Below are 23,975 nucleotides of genomic sequence, written 5' to 3' on the forward strand. Positions count from 1 at the left end.
AGAGAGAGAGGAGGAAGCAGGCTCCCTGCTGAGCAGAGCCCGATGTGGGGCTAGATCCCAGGACCCTGGGATCATAACCTGAGCCGAAGGCAGAGGCTTAACCCACTGAGCCACCCAGGCGCCCTTGGTCTCTCTTTCTGACAAATTCCATTTTGTTCGAAAATGGCAGTAAGGTTTGGTTAGAGATAACAGAAACTGTCCCAGCCAGTTTGAGCAGGAAGGGACTTCATATAGGGCATTAGTTAGGGGTAGCGTTGCTCGGAATACTGGAGGAGCAGCCCTTTCGCTGAGCCTCTGGGAAGAACTTCCAGAATGGGAGTGAGGTTGCGGAGCTGTCTCACCAGAATTGAAGTCCTGTCACAGCTCCCACACTGGGAGATTAGGAAGCTGCTTTGCAAACAGTTGGCCCTAGGTTCATCCTCCTTGGCCATAATCCAGCAAGTCACTGCTGGAGTTGGTGGCGCCAGCCCCATGCGCCCACTAAAATTCACGGAACTAAGGGATGGTTGAGGGCCTGCAGCTGCCTCCCTTTAACTCATTTCTAAAACAACTCTCAGGCTGTGCCAGTAACAAGCAACAAAACAAAACAAAACAAAACAAAACACACCTCCATATCCAGGCAGACAAGTGAATCTGGGGAATGTTGTTTAAGCTTTCCAGCCTTGAAGGATAATACAAGGAGGTTGGACTAGATGTCGAGTGACCCAGTCCTCTGGACACAAGCCAGGCAAGCACCTGTGTAAAGTAATAGGTATGGAGGATGCAGAGGCGAGTAAGCCAGATTCTTTAATCAGGAATTAAAATTTAATAGGGGAGAAGAGCCCAGTTCAGTGTCCTGATATCATGGAAACGCTTCCTTGTCAATCTGGGAGGACTTCTTTTCTAGGAATTTGCAAAGCCCATTTTTCCGATCATGACTGTTACGCGAGATTATAATTGCTGGTTATCTCAACTGTGCATTCAGTGGGCTGTGAGCTATAAAAGATAGGGACCAGATGTACCTTGCTTACTGTTAAATACCTCATGTTTAATCCTAGGTCAGTAAATACTGGTTAAATGACTAGATAAAGGAAAAGATACTTTAGGAGTCAAAATGACAACTCCAGAGGACAGAAGTGGTCATTTATGACAACCTGTTTTCTTCCTGCCAGATACCGGCCTTCTCTGTAGGCTAAACTTGAAGACTTGAAACAACAAAATGAACACCAATGTTAACATGGATTTTGTCATTGTTGTCTGCAAGTCCTCCATTGTCCTTAAAGGACAGTTCCGTGTTTGTGGCTGGAGAAGCTGGCTTCATTTAATTTCCTTTTGCTATTAGCATGATAAGTTAGTGGAAAGCTGAGCTACCTGATGAGTTACCTGAATGAAACCACTTGCTAGTTGATATTAAAACTGATTTCATAGTCAGGGTTTCCCATGCTCATTTACTTCTTAGGAATAGGTAATTCCAGATATTTCTGGATCTGGGATGATGCTCTTTTTCTAAGTACTATTGGAAATACCACTTACAGCAGTGTCCACTACTATTACGTTGGGGGCATATAAGAAGTGTGAATCCTGGAGCTCAATGCTTTATACTCATGATCTTGTGTGATGTAATTGAAAATCACATCAGCTTAGGGGCTTAAGTGCTCTTTTACCCCCTTTTAGAGCTACTAGGACTGAAGCTTGGTAGTAACTTGTTCAATATTAAATGGTGAGTGATTTAAAAATGGCCGTCTCAAAGTTAGGTCTCCAGGATTCCCAAGTCGGCATTCTTAACTCCTAAATGAACTTTGCTACTAGTTCTCCTTATTCTGTAAGAAAACTCTTCTTATCACAAATATGAAGAACATGTAGGGATGTCCAACTCACATGATGCTTTTCTGCATGGTAACTGTTAGAAATACTTAATACAGATATTCTGAGGATTGGTATTTCCCCTTCATAGATTCTAACATGGAAATTTACACTGGGTGGAGTAGAGACTTCAGTGGAAGTATTCTGAACCTAAATGCTGATCTTGAGGTTTTTCATGACTGTCCCTCCCACAATACACAATAAGATTTGCAGCCTGCCCACGTTTGCGAAATGGCTCCCTGGGCCTCTGGGTCCAGCAGAGCTGATGACCTGGTTCTCGGTTGCTGTTCATGCAACCATCGTGGTACAGGGAGCCTTGGGGATGTGTACATTGAACTTCAATTTGAAAAATGTTCTTCTCTAAAATGACTTGCTGTCTTTTTCATCCAGAGAAGGGTTCTTCTGTAGTATTTTCAGTGTGTAAAAACAAACAAAAACATTATTTTAAAGTAAATTTGGTCTACATGCCTTTAACCTTCTGTATTTATCATTGAAAATACAGCATAGCCTGTCACTGCCATTACATTTCATCTTACTGTGTGCGCTTGAAGATAACTACCAGTTAAACAGTGCTCGCACTCTGGGAATGATTTTTGAAATAAAAACATGATTCTCAGTACTCTTGAGGATGTTTGGTATATGATACATCTTCAAAGATTGATGGTAGATGGTACTGGTTCAGATTGAGGTCTAAGGATTGAGACTAACTCAGGTTATTACTGTATTTGAATATACAGGCATGGGAGTTGAGAAAGAGCCACACAGACTGAGAAGAACAGGAGTCTGAGGGTCGTTCTGGGTCCCAGGGGGCTTAAGGGATATATGGCTTTTTATTCCAAGACTCCCAACTTAATGTCACATCCCGTGTGTCTTGGCTTCCTTACCATCTTACATTTTACTTTGCTACTTACCATATAGTCTTTGTATTTCTTAACTTTTATTCCCATGAACATCAACATGAATTTCCTTCTTTTTTTTTTTTTTTAAGGTTTTATTTATTTATTTGACAGACACAAGTAGTCAGAGAGGCAGGCAGAGAGAGAGAAGGGGAAGCAGTCTCCCTGCTGAGCAGACAGCCTGATGCGGGGCTCAATCCCAGGAACTTGGAGTCATGACCTGAGCTGAAGGCAGAGGCTTTAACCCTCTGAGCCATCCAGGTGCCTCTGCAACATGAATTTCTTAAAGGCAGACTTTATCCCAGCCGTGGGCCACATACTCCACTTCCATCTCCCAAGATGCCTCTTCTCCAGTCACCTGGGCCTGCTGGTGGTGGGATCACAGAGAGCAGAATAGGATGGTCTCTTCGGCAGAGGCTATGAGAGAAATTATTTCTGTGGGAAGGGGCTGAGGATGGCGGGAAATGTGCTGAGAAAAGGGCACCCTGTTGATCCTCCCTTGAAGACAGAGCGCCCCTCCATCAGTGACTCTCAGTCCCCATCATCACTGCTATAGTTGAAATAACCACCATTTCTTGTTTAGATGAGAGCAGTAACTTGCTCAGGTAAGCGCCTACCTTCTGTGCTGTTCCATTCTGTCCATTTTCGTTTCTGAAGCCAGAGAGAACTTTCCAGCACTTAAGGCAATCTGATTCCTTCTTTGCTAAAAGGTCCCGTGACTTAGGGCAAATCACGCATTCTCTGACATGGCTTATGGGGTCCACACTCCTGCAGAAATCCCCATCTTCCTCTCGAAACTTCTCTTCCACTCTGTAGTTCAATCATCCTCCCTTTCTACTTTGGATCTTCTCCTAATCTGTTCCCTTGACTTATAATGCACCCCCGCCCCCTTCACCTGGCTGACACTCCTCCACTTCTAGGTCCTGGCTGGTGTGCTCCTGATCTCCTGGTTTGGGTTAGGTGTCCTTTCTAGGCCTGCCTCTAGCAACCTGCATTTCTCTGTCACAGAACTGAATCTTGATTACCTGTCTGTTGTGTTCCGGTAGAGACTTGAAGTCCCCTCATGCAGAGACCATTATCTGTTCCCTGGCTCCCCCGGCACTTACTGTATTGTGCCTGGTAGGCGAGGAGTGCTCTGTCAATATGTGTTAGAGCAGCAGGAGAAGAAGGTAAATATACCTTCCTAGGACGGTGCTGAAAATGCATATTGTGGGCTGTTTTGTCTCCCACTATACTGTCCCCATCTTGGTTCTGTTCTGGCTTCCCTGTTTTTTGTTTCTGTTTTCCCTTGAAATTCTTTGTGACACACTCTTCTATGCTGCTTCCACTCTCCTGTGTTCTTTCCTCTGCTGGGGATACTTTCCTTTTGCCTGGGTGGCTGCCACTTACTTTTCAAATTTCAGCTTCATTGTCGCTCCTTCTGGAAGCATTTCTGGCCTCACTGCCCTGACTAAATGAAATGTCCTCATTATGTGTTTCCACAGCATCATGGAGTTCTTCAACACTCATCCCAATTCTAAGCTTAAATGCATTTCTGCAGTGATGTCTGTTGGTGGATATTATGAGGTCCCAGCATCCTACCTAATAAGAGAGGAGCAATACTTAATGAAATCATTTAAAAAAGTAATGCTGCTAGGTAAGACCTACCATGGACATAGTGAATGAGGTGATGAGAGCTTCAAAAGTCTTCAGAAGTCATTGACTAGCTTTAGTGAAAAGACTAGTGAGAGTTAGACGTTAAGGGTTTGAATCTCCCAGTAAGCTGGTTTTGTGGCTGTGAGCAGGTTGTATCATTTCCTCGAATTTCAGTTTACATAGTAGTAAAAATAGAGAATGATAGTATTTTGCCCTTCTTGAAAATTAAAGGAGATGAAACAGGTAAATACCCTGAAATCTGCCATTTAAAGCCCGGATATTGTCTTGACAAAACTCAACCTCCCTCAAAATAAAGTATAAGAATGCATAGATTGAGAATATGTATCTCTTAAAACTCACAGTAAAAGGACACATAGGTTGAGCATATCTATTTCTTAAAATTCAAACTTTGCCCTATGGTGAGACAATCAAAGCTGAGAAAGCATTTAAAATAATATTTTGTTTTTTCTTTGTGCATTATGTTCTAGGACTGTTTTGCATGCCAAATCTGAATTAAGCCATTTGAGATACAATGGACAATGCAAATGTATTGAGCTCCCTGATAACCCATTTAAGAAAGAAAAAAATGTTAGTGAGGGCTTAATGCACATTGTTTTGTTACTGGAGCCAATGAATGGGATCTGGGAATTCCGAAGAGGTTAGGTGTGAATGAGAAATCTGCTTCCCTTTGCTCCATTCGAACATGGCGGACTGTAAAACTGGAAAGAGAGAATTTAAGAGTAATAGATATTTAACATAGCCTTAATTTGAAGAGTTCAAAGCACTTTAAGAAAGCAATTAATTGAAGATGCTAGACTTTAAACTGGGTGGTTTACATGATTCATGTGTTTTAAGCCTCACCAATGCTTAGAAGTGGGTACTATGATCATTCCAGCATCGCATGGAAATGGTAGATGAGAGAGGAAATAATTTACTGAGTCCCTCTTCTGTGTCTAGGGCTCAGTGGTCTATGGCAAGTGGTAAATAAGGAGGAACTTCTGTGTGGTTCCCCTCTGTTCACTGATGTGAGAATTACAAAGGAGTCTCAGACGGCCCACCCTGGGATTCTTTCACGCCCCTTCGGTCCAGTCCTATGGTCTTCATGTTGTAGAAGGAGAAACTGAAACCTGATAGGTTCTATTGACTGAATTTACACAAAGGGCAGAACATGAATGTGTCCCATCTAGAATAGCACGTGGCATATAGTAGGGGATCTGATAGGTGTTAATTGATGGATGCAGCTGTGTGTTCCTCTTAAGGAGAGCTCTGGGATCTAGTGAGAGATCTAGTGCTACTGTCAGAAAGAATCCAGGCCCCTGTTTCCTATGTTCTCTGAGTATGTGACTTTCTTGTTGGATTCTCATACACCCAGGCGGATGTCAAACTTGACACCAGCTCCAGATCTGCACTTTTTGTGAATTTTCCTTTCAAAATGTTGTACAGCTGCAAGGTGCAGTGATGGCTTTCACATCACAACTGGGCTCTGAAGTTTCTGTGATACCAAGAAGGCATGCAAATAGCTTTTCGAAGGTGCCGTGAAATTCACATTTATCAGTGTTCGCTGACTAATTACACAGTAAAATTGGGTCCCAGTTTTACATAAACACATCAATCTATATTAGTGATCACCCTTTTCATTCAAGGAACTCTGTGTGCACATCATTTACTTTAGGGATGGAGTGGTGGGGAGTGAGCGAGTGTCTGATTCAGTTCCCCTTCTATGTCCCTGCTGTGTGGCCTTCAGCAAGACTGCTGTGGAACAGAATGGGATGGATGGTAAAGCAGGGGGTTTGTGTAGGAAAGGCTCAGGCTCAGTGGTCTATGAGATCTCAGTTCAAATCTCCTGAGTACTTAACTTACCCACAAAGAATCTCAGTTCCCTCTTCTCCAAAGTAGAATTATAATAGTCCTCTCATTAGTACGCTGTGGGTTGAATTAGTTAATCTTGTAAAGGCCCTGGCACTTGGCAGGACTGTTACTGATTACTGCCAAAGAAAGGGCAGTATTCCTATAAAAGGGAGGTAGGGGCTTGGACACTTTGGAGTGAGACGTCCTGGGGGCCAAGACCTCCATTCTCTGTTGGCTTTTTGTTCTAACCCAGAGAATAATACACTAGATGAATGATAATTATGGTATTTTTCCTATTACTTGGAAGGCAGAAGTAATGAAGAGTTCTTGCGGTGGTGGGAAATCCTCACTCAAATTTGCAGTTCCAGGGGGGCATGGGAACTCCCAGTGTGGAGGGTCCCAAATCACACTGTAGCTTTTCTTGGATCAGCTTTCCCTGCTCCCCACTTGCAGGGCTGGGCTGGCAATAATTACTTTTCCTCTGACCTCGCTGTTGGGTCATTCCTGTCAGCACACCAATGTGCTATTTCCTGCACATTAACAGAATGTTTGTTGATTTCACTTTGTTTCAGTTGCTGACATAGTTCTTCATTGCCTTTCACAGCAAAACCTTTGGGAAAACTTGGTTTTATTCTTTGTCTCCAGTTTTTCTTTTTCTCCCCAGGGACCCCTCTGAGGCCTTCACCCTTATCACTCTACCAGAAAGCTCTAGATGACCTTCACGTGGCCGAATCCAGCAATAAATTCTCAGTCTTTTTTGTACTTAATGAACCAGAAGCATTTGATTGAGTTCTTTGCTCCCTCGTCCTTGAAAGAATTGGTTTGGCTTCTAGGACCTTCTTACGGCTCCTTCCCCATTGTGTTGAATGTTCTAGGGCTGTCTCTTCAGATCCCTGCCCTTTCTTGGTGATCTCATCTACTATTGGGCTTTAAACACCCCCTGTGCATTAATAACATGGAGACTGAATCTCTTGATTCATCCATACGTGAAGGTATAATAAGTCCGACTCCTCAACGTCTCTCCTTGGATTGCTGATAAATATCTCATCTCAAATTTAACACGTCCCAGATCTAAATCTTGAGCTTCCTTCCCCAGATCTGGTCCCCATGGGTCTTCTCAACATAATGATGACAGCAGTAGCAAACATTTACATTGGGCCTTTGTGTTGGGTAATATTTGAAGAGCTTTTTATTAACACTAATAATCACAAAAAACTTCATATAAGGTAAGTATTCTTACGCCAGCTTATAGTAAACAATGGAGAGACCTATTGACTTGCCCTGTGTCCGAGTGGCAGGGCCGGCAGAGCCTCATTCCGGTCCGAGCGTGAGTACCCTTCCAGTTCCTGAAGCCAAACATTTTGACATCATCCAAAAAAAGGATTTCTCTTCTATGTCCACTTCCGATCCAATAGCAAATCCTGTTGCCAGTGTTTTGATAATCTATCCAGAATCTGACCACTTAGCTCTGACACTGCTACAGTTTTGGTCCCAGCATTATTCCTCCTTGGACTATTAGAAATCTTCCTCTAATTGATCTTCCCTCTATCTCAACACAGCAGACAGGGAGAGGCAGATCATTTTACATCTTCTGCCCGAAGTACCCCAGTGGTTTTCCGTCTCCGAGCAAAAGACGCCATCTGCACAATGACCCGCAAGGCTTTACTGGCTCATCTCCACCTTTTCTCTCCAACCTCATGTCCTACTCATGTCTTCTCTCATCCCACTCACAAGGGCTCCCCGCTTTTCCTGGAACACGAACACACTGGCTCTTGTCTGAGGTTGTTTTCACTTCCAGTTGACTTTCCTTAGTGTCTTCTGCCTTCAAGTACCCACGTATCTCTCTTCCTTATCGCCTTCATTTATTTGGTTAAATGTCACCTTTTTAGTGAGGGCTGCTGTTTGAATTGTCACACCTTATTCAATTCAACTATTGTTTTTGCTTCCTTGTTTTGAATTTCTCTGCTTCACACCCTCTGACTTTTATTCCCCCTCACCCCCAAGTAAGAATGTCTGTGTCAGGGCAGCAGAGATTTTTTACTTTGGATCATGTATTGGTAAATATGTAGTAACTATGTGCCTAGTGCATATTAGGTTCAACAAATATTTGTTAGATATGTAGTAACTGTAAACATGTTTGTTAAAGAATGGATAAGCAAATATCCTTCAGAGATGGATAGATGAAATAGTTAGGATTCTTAATATCTTAAATAATAATATAATTTGGAGCCAGATGGAATTTCATATTTTCTTACAGACACATCACTGAAACGTGAAGAATGTAAGCAAGCAAAGGGACTTACTCAAAGCCAATTTGCCAGTTAACCTCATATTTCATGGACCAAATTTGAATCATCCAGGGATGGTCTTTCCTATTCTTTCCATAACTCTGCTTCTAAAGTAAACATCAGATACTCTTACTTACAGAAACAAAGAACCCAACCTTTTAAAACATTTTAAGATAGGTTTGTTTAAAGGTGACCTGTCCTATTTGTCAATGGATTTGCTTTATGTTTGTAGTCAAAAGAGCCAGCTCCCTACTGATGGCTAGACCATCAGTTACATAGCAGAATTTAATTGACAGCCCAGTTAGTTCAAATCCACAAAAGGTTACTGTTCTAGATTACATAATAACTTATGTTAAATGATTTGTTGAAATAGATTCCGGAAGGAGACTAGAAGATAGCACATGGGATCTACAGTCTTCGAATCTTTACTTCAAAAAAAACTAAATATAGAATTCTTCCAGAGCTGAAGTTTGACTTTTATCCTAGACCATGAATTCCACCGGCTTCATTACTTTTAGATACTGGGATTTTAAAATCAAGTGCAAGAGCAAAGATCTGAGCCCTTATCATTGTCAGTGCAAACCTGTAGGTGCTCATTAAGGTTTTTAGATATATTTCAGGAAAAATTTTTTTTTAATGGATCAGAGTTGCCTCAAGTTAGGTGGGCTATAGCTGGATAATAGCAACCTAAAAATAACATGTCCTTGTGAGGACCATCTTCCCCAGATTTTTACTTTCATGTGAGCCTTGAGAGATTTGAAAATAGGGACACCTGGGTGGTTCAGTTGGTTAAGCTCCTGACTCGGTTTTGGCTCAGGTCACCATCTCAGGGTCTTGAGATTGAGCCCTGTGACAGGCTCCACACTCAAATGGGAGTCTGTTTCTCTCCCTCTTCTCCCTCTACTCACTCTCTCCTAAACTCTCTCCTTCTCAAAATATTTTTTTAAAAGATTTGAAAGCATTTAAGTGTGTTTATATATAGCATCATATTCTAAACAGAATTGATTCCAGCTCATCTTTTTCTGCACGAAATATCACAGAATAGCATTTCAGGTATATTCTCCAGTTTGAATTTTCTTTATAGTTGTTCCTAAGCTTGATGATCAAACCAACACTAGTTATGTATTTTTTCTTAGTTACCTTTTTTCTTTTTAGATCTACCTGCGAGACACATCTATCTATGAGACAGTGCTTAAATTCCTCTAAATGTTGCCATTAAAGTTTTATAAGAGTGTATACTGCAAAATTGGTTTTGGATTAACTCCTTGTTTCTGATAGGACCTGTCCGTCTTTGTGGAGAGAAGCCCAGACCAGGAGATTGACTACACAAAACAACTAAGGGAGAGTTTATATGGAAATTATCAACCATAGGAGGAAAATAAAGTGGGATTTTTCTTCTTCTTCTTTTTTTTTTTTTAATAAACATGTATTTTTATCCCGAGGGGTACAGGTCTGTGAATCGCCAAGTTTACACACTTCACAGCACTTACCAAAGCACATACCCTCCCCAATGTCCATAATCCCACCCCCTTCTCCCAAACCCCCTCCCCCCAGCAACCCTCAGTTTGTTTTGTAAGATTAAGAGTCACTTATGGTTTGTCTCCCTCCCAATGGGATTTTTCTTCTAATTCTGATTAATGTGTCCCCCATATTTTAGACCTGGTCTCCTTAACAGTCTTAATTTGACCATGCAATGACCAAGTCAAATAGATATTTCTCTTTGTTTTTGGTACACTGGCAACAAAGCTTGAGAGTGGTTAGTCTAAGACACGTCTAATCTAAGACAGAACAAGTATTCAAATCCAACTCAGGTTTTGCTCCGAAAGCTAAAGGTCTCAACTTTCCTTTCAGGACACACAGGCTTTATTAACCTAGTAAAATTAGTCTTGGGCATTTTCCTCCTTTTTTTTTTTTTTAAGCTCTAGGTGTCCATGCTTGACACGTGAACAGGTGAGATGGCCTCTTGAGGTAGAGACCCTCTTTCTTCCTCTGTGCCACTTGAGCTCTTTTTATGAAATTGACTGGTTTTATGAAGATGCCTAGAATTCTGCATTATTTTGTTACTTGCAAGTTTGAATGCCTCACTTGAATTTGAGCTTTCCTAGAGACAAAGGATGTTGACCGAGTTCTCTTGGTGTGACACAAAGAGAAATCACCAGGAGCCACTATTTGGAAACTGAATTGATATCTGAAGTCCCAGTGTTGAACTGGTATTCTGAATACTTGTCTCATAGACTATCTGAGAAGCAATAGTGAGGTCATTCCCAAGCTACAGTGTAACTTTCCCCACAGAGCTGAAATTATCTCAGAGTTAACATTTCCTGAATTCCACATTGAAAAGAGATCAGGGTTATCAACGTGGTGAAGTCTCAAATAGACCCAAGCTGTTCTGTCTCCAGAATAGAGAAGTCCAAGAAAATTTTTGCTGTGTTTAAAAATAGCTACTCAGACACAAATTATTTGGAGTTGTACAGTGTTCAATCTGCGAAAGACCTAATCACAACCCTGTTAACCCAAAGTCAAAATTGAATTCCCAAAAGGTTAACTTCTTTTTGATCTCACAGGCTCTTTATAGACTATTCTCATTCCTTTTTTTTCTGGAAAATTTATTGGTTTACTATGCTTTTGAAAGTCATATGGTTTTTCTGGAATCCTTTTGTGGATGCTAATATTTTCTATGGGGAGCCTCTTTTAATTTATGAACAGCTGTGGCTGAGCCATCAGAAAACCCTTTCTGATCTTAGTTGATCAAATTAAAGTCAATTAAAACATGCCTACTTTAGTGTCTACTAAGCACTGTGCCAGGAGCAGGGAAGATTATAGAGTTGAATATATTCAACTCTACTTGCCTTGGTTCTATTCACATTGTTAGATTTACACTTTTAGAATGTTCTATTTGCGGTAAAATTCTACTTATAATTTCTTCTCTACTATCTGAGACCTGCCGCTAACTCATGTTGACCATGTTGCTGCAAACCTCTGTGTTCCATCCCCCTGGTGGCAGGATGAAAAGGACCAAACAGAGGACGCTGCCACGTGGACGGATCCTGTTGGATGGCTGGACGGTCACACTGAAATCTTCGCTGCAGAAATGTTTGTTGGCAGCAGTGAAAACGGGTTGGGAGCAGATAGCTCACTAGTGCCCTGGGTATTCCACAGTTTCCTAAAGGGGATTGCGTATATGTTCTCCACATGCACTCTTGAAAATATATATAAATAGGAGGCCCTGTGTCTAATAGGTCGGCAGAACCTTGTGTCTCTGATAGGCTGCTTCTCTCTACTCCTGACTTCTAGGAAGTCACGCAATCTGTTGGGCTCTTAACTTCTGATGAAGTGGCAGGAGCTATAGGGAAACTCTTACCATCAGTCCTCAGTCAGCTGCGCTATGACTCTGGGGCTCATTAGTCTCAATCCCGACAAGGGGAATAATAAACTGAACCAAACAAGATTTAGGTCAACTGATACAGAGTCCTGTTCTATCTGAACAGTCTTAAAATGGAGAGATGGCATCTTTGATGCAAGATCCCTTAGCCTGTTTTATTTTTTTTCTATTTCAGTCTCTAATGTATAAAACATTGCTCCGAAAAGAGAAGTATAAATCACGCAGTATTGGACTAGTTTCCGGGGTGCCATGCAGGGATGCAGCAACTCCTTGCAGAGTCCGTGCTCCCCTAGGTGTGCTTAATCCTCGTCATCTGTTCCACCACTCACCCCTCCCCTCTGGCCACCAGCAGTTCTCTGTATTTAAGAGTCCGTTTGTCTCTTTCTTCCATTGTTCCTTAAATATGAGTGAAGTCATCTGGCAATGGTAATTCTCTGACTTATCTCACTTAGCATTATACTCGCTAGAGCAATTCGTGTTGTTGGAAGTGACAAGATTTCATTTTTTATGGCTGAATAGTCGTCCATTGTGCCTGTGCACCGCATCTTTATCCATTTGTCTGTTGACGGACACTTGGGCTGCTTCTGTAATTGTACTCTCATCAGTCATGCCACAATAACACAAGGGTGCGTGTGTCATTTGGAATTAGTGGTCTTTTGTGTTCTTTGGCTGAATATCCAGTTGGGGAATTATTAGATTATATGGTAATTATATTTTTTGTTTGTTTTTTGAGAGACTTCCATACTGTTTACCAAAGGGGCTGTACCAGTTTGCATTCCCGCCAACACTGCATGAGAGTTTCTCTCTCTCCACATCCTCGCCAACGTCTTTTGTTTCTTGTGTTGATTTTGGCCATTCTGACAGGTGTGAGGTGACAGCTCATTGTGGTTTCAATTTGCATTTCCCTGATGGTGAGTGATGGTGAGCATCTTTTCATGTGTCTATTGGCCATCTGTCTGTCTTCCTTGGAGAAATATCTATTCGTGTTTTCTGCCCATTTTCTAATTGGATTATTTATTTTTTGAATGTTGAGTTGTATCCGTTCTTACATATTTTGGATACTGACTCCTTATTGGCTATGTCCTTAGCAAATATCTTTTTCCATTCCTAAAACATTTTTTAAATTTTTGCACCATAGCACATACCCTCCCCAGGGTGCATAAAACATTCTTGAGGATCATTTACTTAAGTCTGTGCCATGTTTAAGCTGTGCTCGGTGGGGTTATATACAATAAGAACTAACAGTGGCTTGGATTTATGTCCTTTTATCTTTGTCTCAGACTTTCCTCTCTACCGTTTCAGGATGTCTTTTGTTTGCAGCAGAAGTTTCCCAGAGCACTGCTCCCACCAGATAGCTATAGGACACGATAAGGGAGTTACTTAAAATTCTGGTTAATGGAATCTTTCCTGACCTATGTACAGCTCTCAGGATTTCTTTCTGGAACTGATGGGGACATGATTTCCCAGGCTCCATTGATGTGTTTCAGACTGAACCAGATCTCCCAAGCACATGGAGGGAAAGATGGAGGCCATGTTTCCCAGCCAACATCTTGCCAAATAGCATCAGGAAAAGAACTTTTAAGATCCACACAGAATTCACTCAGTTTATTATTGGCTTAAAATTCCAAACATTGTTCATTGACATTGTGCTGCTGAACTTCCCAAGTTGTGGCAGGGAGCCTGGAGTTTGTGTGTTTTCCATCAACTGCAGGAGCACCTCGAAGTGAAGAGGACTAGGAAACAAGTGCAGCAGAATTAATGAAAAAGACTGTATTTGAGGACATTAAAGTCTTGACATTTATTTCATGAGGAACATCAGAGGCCTCACCTTGATAAATAAAATCACTAAAGCAACATCGCCATTGATAAATGTGGGTTTGGTGTTCTCCTATCTTCCTTGTCACAGCCCTTTGCTTTCCCTGGCATGAGAGTATCTGCCTGGTGGTTCATTTTAAAATCTTAATTGGTTGTCAAGTCCTCAATGGTATTAGCTGATGAAGGGCTTATCAATATACAAAAATATGATGCTAGTGTATTTTTTCAAAGCTCGTTCACTTTATCTCTCTTACCTTTGCAGGAACCCTATAAAGTATTTTCATCTGCAGTTTAAAGATAGGGTGGCTAAAGCTTAGAGTTGAATTACAAGATCACGCTGTCAAATGTAACCCGAGTGTTTGAATTCTTATGCACATGGTGTTGTCTCCCTTTTTGGACTACTTTCCGAGAGTTTTCATTTCAGAGGTGACATGGAGCTTTGGAAGGAGGCAGCAGCTGTGGGAAAGTGAGGGGCAAGGGGAAACCATCTCTGCAGGCATTCCTTCCAATCCCTTGGGCACCAGTGGACAGTGTCTGCCTTTCTCTGCTTCTATGGCTGGCTCCACCCACATAATCTCCATCAGAAGGGGAAGGGAATCCGTGTTTTGGAGCCGTTGTTACCACTCGTACAAGTCTTGGAGATAATTTTGAATTGAAATGTATGTATCCGTGATGGTGAATACATTTCAACTCTGGGACATCCCTGATAGATGATTAGTGGTTGCCTCCTTGAAGAGGATCCCAAGGCTGTGTCTGAGCTCAGCAGAAGCTTATCCTTATGGGTAACTGATGTCTAGTTCTGTGTGGAGGAAGCCTTCAGGTACTAGTAGTTCATGTGTTATTGACAAAGAAAGACCTAATATGTGAGCCTTGGGAAGGGTCCCAGAGAGATTAATCTCCTGGCCTTATAAATGGAAGAACCAAGACAGAGGGAGGAGGCTCCTCTCCATCTCACAGCTCTGGTACTGTGTCATGGAAAAGCATAGCACCATTTTGATCTGGTAGTCTGGTTGGATTCCTTGACTTCAGGGCAGAAATGTGGCAACTGTAAAGGAATCCCTGAGCTTCATCCTCTTGGGTTACCTTTAAAGTTATTTTGCTCTGCTGATCTGCTGTCTATACTGCTTAGACTCCAGCTTTCTAGAACTCTTCTGCCTTTTCCCCCCGTCACCTGCTTAGGTCACCTGAGCTCACCTTTAGTACAATGCCTCCTACTCCTAACCTACCTTCCCCTACCATGTCCATCTGGACCCATCTCTCTTGGTCCCTTATCATTAGGTCCTTGCTTCATACACAAATATATTGGGAGACAAGTGTTAGTTAACACCTTATTCCTCTGTAGGCTGATTCAGTTATAAAAAGAGGATTGTTAGAGACACAGTGCTATCATCCCAAGAAAGAAAATCCCAAATGATTGGAACTGGAAATGCCAGAGGAGATCTGTCCTTGGAGTATATGGGACATTTGGGCAGAAAGCCCTAAAGTAGTGCTCATCCAGTCCTGGCCAGTCCCAACTACATAAATATATCAATGGATTTTGTTTTCTCACCTCACGTGCACGGTACTTTCTAAATCTTTGATGCCCTCACTTTTGTATGGCTCTCCGTATTGCTGAAGGGTTGTCCACCTTTAACAGCTAGAGAAATCAAAGACCTGCCAAATGGATGACGTGCCCTCGGGCTCTTGGGCAGTTAGAGGCAGGGCTGGGATACAGGACTGCCGCTTGCTGCCTGCCCCACACCCAGCAGCCGCTCCCTGCTCCTTGGCCAGCAGAGCTCTAGGAGTTGTGCCTACTTCTGTCAAAAACTGGGTTTTCTCATCGGTCTGCTTCACATAGGCTTAGCTCATTTCACTAGGATCTGAAGGTATTGTGTCCCCCTAAATGATACCTAATTTTCAAACTTACAGTTAGAAAACCTACAAATGCTTCAGTGAATATGTTTAGTTTAAGCTTCTATTTTTTGTTTAGTCTTTCAGCAAAGCCTCCTTCCCCATGAAGATGTTGTACTAACGCCTAACCCTTTACATCTTAATAGCAGAACAGCATACAGGCAAGCAGGCACGGGGTTAGCCTGGGAGCCATCAGAATCCCTGTGGAGAACAAGTTCCCACTTGTGTGGCTGTGGGAGGGTGGGTGTGTTCTGCAGGGATCTCAGACCTTGGGTGAATGAATGTCAAAGATGATATGCCACAAAACTTTGTTTTTATAGCAGAGGTTGGGGGAATGGGGTAGGATCTGTTAATACTAAGTATTTACAAGTCATCAGAGGATTAGGTCTAGATTAGGTCTAGAACCAAAGATCTCACTTCACATTTCTTTTGTTCTTTTTTCTTTTTTAAGATTTTATTTTATTTATTCGACAGAGAGAGAGATCACAAGCAGGCATAGAGGCAGGCAGAGAGAGAGGGGGAAGCAGGCTCCCGGCTGAGCAAAGAGCCTGATGTGGGGCTCGATCCCAAGACCCTGAGATCATGACCTGAGCCGAAGAGAGAGGCTTAAGCCACTGAGCCACCCAGGCGCCCCAGAAGGTGACATTCTTCAGAGTAGACCCTCCTGTTAGCACACCTGGGACTTCCATAAAGTTGACTGTCAGAACTGGAAGAGACGTGTCACCCATTCTGCAAGTGAGAAAGCGAGGCTTTTGTAGCGAGGCTTTAGCTCTGCAAAGTGACATCTCGAGGTCACAGACCTACTTGGTGTACAAACAGGAAGTCGTGGCTTAATGCATACTAAGGCTTTTAGGCATGTCAGAGTCCCGATGAAAGATGTAAGGACCTCAGGTAAGCACTGAAAACAGATTTCCTCCTATGCCAACTCAGATCCTATTAGTAGTAGCTATTTGAGTTATTTTGTTGACAAGGATTTGGAGGTTGCTTCTGGAATCAGTGGGGAAGAGTGCGATAATTGATAATTGATGTTCATTGTACCTATAGGAAGTGGAATTTAATAGCATGTGCACAGTGTAGTCTATATTTCTGATGGATGGCATGCAGACGCCCTAGCTCCTTATCAGGAGAGTGGATAAAGTCTCACCATCAGCATCAGAAGGGCTGCTTTCCTGTCCTGATGGGTCTGTGTCCTTGGATGAGTCACTCGATGTCCCTAAACCCTTGGTTTCCTGTTATTTTTAAACCAACTAATTACTGCTGCTCTCCTACTTCTGATAATATCTGTGATGATTAAAAATAGGTAACACCTGAGGATGTATGTTGTAAATGTAGGAATTCATCTTTATGACTAAAAGCCGAGAAGTTACCAGGACCAGAAGGGGTGAAAAGGAGCTCAAATTGAAGGCAGGAAGATAATACTTGAAAATGCTGATGGAGGTAGTCATGTGCGCCAGAACTGATCTGAAATGCAGGCTTCTCTAAAAAGGGACAAAATCATGATTGCCAGGGTGAAAAATTTAGCCCTACCGAGAATGCTCTAAGTTTTTTCTGATCAAAAAGTAGGAGAAAAAAAAATAACTTTTTGAGACGCTTGATAAGTTCCTGGGGTTCTTTTCAATATAGACCCTAGCTGCTTTAGGAGACTGACCTTTTCACTCCTTTCCTACAGGGAGGGTGGAGTGGGTGGGAGTCTTCGTGATGTTCTCATTTGAATGACTGTGTGCTCGGCTCTGACCAGGCTGTCCAGGCCCACTAGCGTCTGCTTCTGGACTTGGTTGCATATCAATGTTGAACCCCTTACTTGCCAGCCATACTCTCTGGAAAGAGGCCTCCATCTTCTCCACATCTTCATCCTTCACTGATGTCCCACTCCCTCCCTTTTTTTTCAGAAAACTCAGTGGCCTCATCCAAACAAAAGCCACCAAAGTTCTCTCCCCTCCCTATAGATCTCTCCCAGTCTTCTCTCTCTCTGTTGAGAACTTGAGAAAACAGAGCTGCTCTTAACACCTCCCCACCCCCACACCCCTTGATTCAGTCCCTTACCATGTTCTGTTGATTTTTACTACCACTAATACCTCCTGAGTCTGTCCACTACTCTTCACTACCACTGCTGTCACTCTGGTCCTGGACCCCATGACATGTCATCTAGACCTGGATGACTTCATAAAACTCACTCATCTCTTGGCTTCCCAGAGCTGGAGTGCTTCTTCACAAATCCACCCATGATGGTGTTAGGTTGGTTCCATAGCTCTCTGGAAGTGAAACTGACCAGTCCGTGCTAGCTCAGCCTCCAGTCGTATCTCCTGGCACCTCTTGATGCTTTTGAGCTAGCATTCGGAGTTGAGTTCTGTTGCTGGAAGTCACATGTTCTCCTTCACTTCTGGATGTTTGGCATATACTGTTTCTTCTGTCTGGAATACTTTATCTGCTTCTCTTCATTTACTCAACTTTCAGTTTTCAGCTTAATCATCAGGTACTTGAGTTGGCCTTGCCTGATGCCCTGAAATCAATTTGGGCTCCTGTGTTTTCTCAAAACACTATTTATTTTGCAATTGGCTTATTTTGTTATAATCACCCATTCATTATTGACCTCTGTTGCTTAGTCCATTAACTCTATGGAGGCATGGGTATTGTGTATTGTGTTGATCACTGTATCTACAGTTTCCTGTTGGAAACTAGGGCTTAGTAAGTACTTATTGAGTGAGTGAGTGAATGAATAGGTTCTTTACAATTTTAGTGAATCATAGTCCTCTTCAAAGTTCATCTTAAAAGTCAAATGTATAGACATTCACTATAATTCCCCTTATGTGGTAATTATGTAGAATTCTTAAGTCTGTGATTGGTATCATTTGTATGATAGTCTTTTGTTTTGTTTTCAGTGACCATTACTCTCTAAATTTACCTTGATAGACTCTCCCGCTGCCTACCTCAGAGCCTAGTACGTAAGTCATTTAAGGAATATATGATTGCTTAAATCACCCTAGAGAACTGCTTAGGTAGGACAAATGAGTGAACTACGTGCATCTTACCGAAGCCGAACATTTTTAGGCAAATATTTTTGCCTAAAAATTCCAGTCATAAACAAGAAACAAGAAACTGGAATCATGAAACATGAAACATAAACTGGAATCCAGTCATAAACATGACTGGAATTCAGATGGTATAGCTAAAACATTTTTCCTGATACTGGAATTTTCATAACTACCTTAGATAATATAGAAAAGGGATGATTACTGGAATTTCTTGATACTGGAATTTTCCCAACTACCTTAGATAGAAAATAGACCTTCTAGTATGAAGCGGCACCCCAACTCAAAAAAATAATTGGATCAGAAAGTAGTATTCTTTTTTCCTGCTTTATACAGGTTTATTTCAAAGATCCCATTTCTGGTAATTTTTCTTTACCTGAAAATGGCTATGAACCTTCGAGCACATACAAGATAGTCCTGCACAGAATATTTTATTGCTCATACTTAGGTGTATAGGGAGACTAAATGAGCTCTAAGATCCCTTCTAAGACTCCAGGATCCTACACACTAATGTATTAGAGCAGGAAGCTATTCTGTGCATTTGGAATGCATACTGGGATCAGAAGAGAAGAGTTCGACCCCTAAGTCCACTTACTATCGTCTTAGTCTTGGTTAAATTTTTGCACTTGATAATCTTTATTTTGACACACATTCTGCTTTGGGAGTTGGGGATTCAATGGTGTACAGATAGTTTACTGACACAGTAACATAGCCTCTCTGAAAATTGGGTTTTCTGTAAAACCCAGTTGAAATGACACGTGGGCTCCCCTGCCAGAGAGTTGACTAACAAGGCTTTCAGGATAGGCTAACAGATATTTGGGAATAAAAACATGCAGCTGTTGAGGAATTAAAATAGGGGCTTGCCAAGTTGGGGAAAAAAAAAAATACAACACTGTAGCTGGGTCTACTAGTGTTTAGGGGTCCTGCCACTGAGCTAGTGAGTCTCCCCCTAGCCCTTTGAAGCACCATGGTGTTCTCAATAACCAGTGCAAACTTCCTGAGGTAGGGATTGATTTGTTCTGCTGACTCTTACTTAGGTCGAGGGTTCGCTGGGTGATCCCATGTCTAACGGGCATCTAGGACTTCCTGGGGAAGGACAGAGTGGAGCTCCAGCGTTCGTGCAGAACTGGTTCAGGAGATCTATCCTCTCTTGCTCTGCTGTGAGTCCTTGACCTCGAGCATCTGGAAACTTGAGACTTCTTGGACTCTGCTGCTTCTGTATTCTCGTACCTCTTTTTACCCAAAGAGCAGCAATCAGAGTAATAAGTACTCTGTCTCACGGCGAGGAGGCAGCACAAAGTAAAATAGCTTTAATCTAGACAGCCCTGGCCAGGGGGCTCCGTACCGTGAATGGAACACTCGGATTGGCCACCTCTGCCTTGAAAACTCGTGTCATGGGGATTGATGTCACCCTTGCCTCTGGGGTCACCACTCAAAGGGGACTTTGCCCACGTTCCTGCTTTGGACATGATCCGCCTAGATAGGCTGCTAGAAATCTGTGCCCTTTAGCCGTGGCCAGTTAGTTGATACGCTGAGAAGGTACGTGACTGTCCTTGGGGACACCTAGCCATAAGAGAAGAGTGGGAGCAGGATCTATTGGACTTCCGAGGGGCTTGGAATTGGCAACGCCGGGGATACACTGGGGCACGCTGTCTGGACACAACTATATAAAATGACTCCTACGAACAGAAAACGTAACGAAGTGCTGCACTAGCTGCAAGGTGCCTTACAAATCTGTAAGATTAAGTCAGCGTCCTTTTAATGGAGACAGAGTTATTACGTGTTCTGTCTTGATAGGATCCCCTCACCCTGCGCCTGGCCCTCTCCTGCCTTCCTCCAGGCATAACTGCCAAAATGGAGGGACAGAAAGGTGCGAAGCCTGTGTGGTGAAGAAGTAAAACGATTTTTCTGGCACAAGTTATTAGTTAAGACTCACTTCTTCTTCAGTTTTTTAGAGTTTGTACAACTTCAGTGCCTCTGAATTTCTAGGCTACCCTGAGTGGTTTAACTTCTGAATGGTTTTAGTTCATCCCAGTTGATTTTATTTATTTATTTATTTATTTACTTATATATTTTTAAAGATTTTTAAAAATTTACTTATTATTTGTCAGAGAAAGAGATAGAGAGAGGCCGACCACAGGAGGACAGAATGGCAGGCAGAGGCTAGGGAGAAGCAGGCTCTCTGCCAAGCTAGGAGCCCGATTGGGACTCGATGCCAGGATGCTGGGATCATGACCTGAGCCGAAGGCAGCCGCCCAACCAACTGAGCCACGCGGGTGCCCTAATTCATCCCAGTTGATTCTAGCTGGGAGGACATGTGTTGATCTATTTCTGTTTTGGTGGTGAAGTAAAAGAAAATGGGAAAATCCTCACATTTGGGAGTCAAGTTTATAATTTTTCTGCTCCCATTTATTTGTTTTCTTTTGGGGGGATGTATTAGTTTATGTAATTGGTGCAGCTACATTGGTGTTGTCACGTTTGTTTCCCACGACTTTGCACGGAAGCCCTGAGGGGGTTGTTGACTTGCCCGCAGGTTGCACAAATGCGGAGGAGCGGGAGGGAGATGCTCACCCCCAGCTCCAGTCACCGTCTGAGTCCCAGGCTCCTTCTGAATCAGTCTTTTGTTAAAATTGTTCATCATAAATCCGTTATCAGCCAAGAAGAGAGCCTCCATCTGCTCCTTGCTCTGGCTGTCAGTCTTAGAGCACACAACCTTGGCTGTGGGGAAGGAGAGTGGAGGAATCTTGCCAACTACTGAACCTTACTTGACCTGAATGTCTGGAGACCAAAGTTAACAGGGAAAGCACTCAAAGGTAGCTGTCAGCAGCCTGGAAAAGGAAATTTAGGTGCCAGGGTCTAACACAACCAGAGAATCAGCAGCTCCCCATGTCCAGGGATATTGGGGCCGTGGGCATGTGCTTTTCTGTGACAGAGAATGTCACTAAATTTCTCTAAGAAGCTTACAACAGATTAGAGCACTATCAGAAAATAAGAATATTTTAAGTCAAATAAAAGGGCTTAGAAAGTAGATGGACATGTATAATTAAAAAAAACAACAAAGTTACTATGAAATCTTTGAAATCAATTTAAAGAGAATCAGGCCCATTTTGGAGGATGGCTGTATCTTGAGTTCAATAATAATAGTGAAATATATCTTTTGCTTCAAAGGCATTTTTCTTTTGAGCATGGCATTAAATTAATTTAGGTACAGAAACTAAAAAGATACCTTCCTTTTCATCTCCTTTCACTCCTAACAATATCATGTATCATGAAAAGGGGAAAGATGGCCAAGCTTCAAGGCTCTCCTTCATCTCAAACATACCTTCTGAGTAGCTTCTCTACATCTTTAATGACCCAGTTTTGAAAAAGAGGATTTAAAATATTTTTTCTTTTAAAAACCTAGACTAAGTATCAAGAATCAAGTACAGGTAAAGTGAGAAAGCACTCTTTATTTTTTTATTTTTTTAAGATTATATTTATTTATTTGATGGAGAGAGAGAAAGAGACAGCAAGAGAGGGAACACAAGCAGAGGGAGTTGGGGAGGGAGAAGCAGACTCCTCATTGAGCAGGGGGCCTGATACGGGGCTCAATCCCGGGACCCTGGGATCATGACCTGAGCTGAAAGCAGACACTTAATGACTGAACCACCCAGGCACCCTTTAAACAGCAGAGAATCTGTAGACGATCTTCTTCAAAGTAAAATACATAGAGCATAGTTCTAATCTAGAACTTACAAGAAACTTGCAGTGACTTACAAGACTTACAAGAGTCTGGTAGTGTTGAGCCCCCATGGAGGACATAAAGGAAGAGGGAATAAAATTCCAGCCATTCCATGGTTTATTGTCTATTGACCTGCACTTGGAAATCATGAAAAAGCATTGCCATGCAGAGATTAGATTTTAGAGATACTATGTGTAGTAGTCAGCAGAGACCTGAGAAGTCGCCATCCTTGGAAAAAGGGGAGGAATGCTTCACGGATCAGGATGGTTTCAAAGGAAACTTGAAGGAAAGATAAGATGAAATCCAAGAGAGAAAAGGACTTTTCAGTCATGAGGGCACAGGCTTAGAAATAAAAATGCTTTAAAATAATGGGTAGACTGGTTTGAGTGAAACAGCATTGGTCCAGCCAGTGGGGAGCAGCAGGGTATATATGCTTACGGCGCAGGCATGTCGTCAGCCCTCATTCTGTGTTTGTTGAGTGAATACACACATTCTTAAGTCTGTGTGATCTTGGAAAATGTAAGTTTCCTGGATTCTCTGATTGCTCAATTGTAAATGAGTAAAGTAAGAAAATAAGAAATTCAGCTCACGGTGCTGTTGTGTTCAGCAGGTCTGCACAGAGTACTTGTTGAGTATCTTGGAACCAAGTACTGCACTGTCTTGCTCTTTGCTGTATTTGTGGTCCTGCAGAGCTTCCTGACCCTTGCCTTGAACAGTTTTCTTAAAAGCATTTGGGAAGCAAGCAAAGGCTGGGAAATGCAGATTCTCAGCGCGGTGAATCAGTTAGTCCGGTGGGTGGGAAGGTCTAATGGGGGAGGTGTGGATCATCAGATTTCAGAGATCGGATTTGGAAGGACTAGGCCATGGACCTCATTGAAGATGTTCTTCTAGGACACCACATTAACAAAAGGAAGTGCAAGGAAAAAAACAACAATCGGATACGGCCCAGATGCAGCCTCCAGTGGGCCAGGAACACTTAAAGAGCAGAAAGATGATGCTTTTAGTTCAGAGCGATTTTGGTTTCACCAGGTCCTGGCTGCTCCAGAGGTTGGCTCCCTTCTGTCCAGCTCTGGAAGAGTCTAACATGGGTGCGTGGACCTTCCTTCCAGAACCAGGCTATATTAGTCCTCACTTCTCTTCCAACAACTGGGCGTTTTGAAATGCCTTCTTGGGACCTACCACGCTGTCGCAGGTCAGTCCTGGTTATGCAGGTTTCAGTGATGCATGATTCTGTCCTCCACTTCTGAGGACAGAAATCCCTCGAGTGGGTGTAACCACTTTCCTGTGCCCTCCTCTGCCTCCTGCTCCACTCAGGAGCTGTATTCAGTAGGAGGCCCTGAGCTGACCCTTTCATCACCCCTTCCGCCCGGGCTCACCTCTTGGCTCAGAGCATTGCTCTGCACTTGGATACTTTGGTCTGTTGACCCAACATGGAGCCTTTCAGGCAAGCCTGGTGCAAAATGAGATAGAAGATTGTCATTCTTTCATTCATTCTACAAATTATACAAAAACATTAGTGGAACACAGACAGACTGATTTGTGCTGGTGTTGGAAAGAGAATAGGGAATAAAAAGAGACACTTTCTCTGCCCTCATGAAGCTTATAGTCTTGCTGAAGTCCTAAACAGTT

General features: G+C 42.5%; 1 protein-coding gene across 3 annotated transcripts in view; it reads left to right on the forward strand.

Moving 5' to 3' along the window:
* The window catches only part of LOC101680314, a 493,234-nt gene that overhangs the window by 115,884 nt on the left and 353,375 nt on the right, over positions 1-23,975 (forward strand). For 2 of the 3 annotated variants that reach the window (XR_001181508.2, XM_013062402.2), the window contains one exon: positions 9,788-9,940. The exons of the other annotated variant lie outside the window; for it this stretch is intronic. The gene's annotated coding sequence lies outside the window, so the exon portion shown is untranslated. Of the gene's footprint in view, positions 1-9,787; positions 9,941-23,975 lie in introns of those variants that run through there. 3 annotated transcript variants of the gene reach the window in all.

This window comes from Mustela putorius, unplaced genomic scaffold (assembly GCF_011764305.1).
Source record: "Mustela putorius furo isolate JIRA1106 unplaced genomic scaffold, ASM1176430v1.1 tig00000198_pilon_pilon_pilon, whole genome shotgun sequence".
Taxonomy (NCBI): domain Eukaryota; kingdom Metazoa; phylum Chordata; class Mammalia; order Carnivora; family Mustelidae; genus Mustela; species Mustela putorius.